Below are 657 nucleotides of genomic sequence, written 5' to 3'. Positions count from 1 at the left end.
AGCAACCCGCTTCACAGGATATGGGGGCGAGAGGGAAATGGAGCAGGACTGTCAGGTGCATCTCCTGCTTCCCCCGTGGTGACAGCCGCAGCTCAGCCCCGCGGATGCGCCACCCACCCCAACCAGTGTGGCAATTTGAAAAAGAAACTCCCATACGAATCCTGTTGAAAAAGCCCCTCTTTCTGCTCAGGTACGGGCTTCTGCTCTCATTTCTGCTAGAGCTTCAGCCAGACGTCTCCTTTGCAGGACGCCAACAGCATCTGCAATTCACAGAAGTCACATTTCAATCCATATTGGATTCCTCAGCTGGCAAGCGCCCCTCGCTCAGCTCCCCTCTCTGGTATGGCATGTAGGGCATCTTCCTCACACCCTGCCTGCCTTAATGCCAGCCCTGGTGGAGCAGCACCCCCCTCCAGCCCAGCCTGCCTGCTTGGCTGGGCCTGGGAGAGATTTGCAACCCTTTTGTGCATGCTTCTCCATCCTTATGTACAGGGCAGAGGGCTGTCCGCCTTGTCTGCAGGGAGAGCAAAGGGAACAGAGATTAAAAATATGGTTGTAAAACTTAAAGAATAAAGGGAACTCATTGCCAGTGCATGCTCAGATGTCTTTGTGGAGAGATGCCTTCTCGACCCCCATTCCCCTGGTTTCAGGGGGTCT

Source organism: Buceros rhinoceros, unplaced genomic scaffold (genome assembly GCF_000710305.1).
Source record: "Buceros rhinoceros silvestris isolate BGI_N320 unplaced genomic scaffold, ASM71030v1 scaffold31418, whole genome shotgun sequence".
Classification (NCBI taxonomy): domain Eukaryota; kingdom Metazoa; phylum Chordata; class Aves; order Bucerotiformes; family Bucerotidae; genus Buceros; species Buceros rhinoceros.
Note: the sequence above shows the minus strand (reverse complement) of the source record.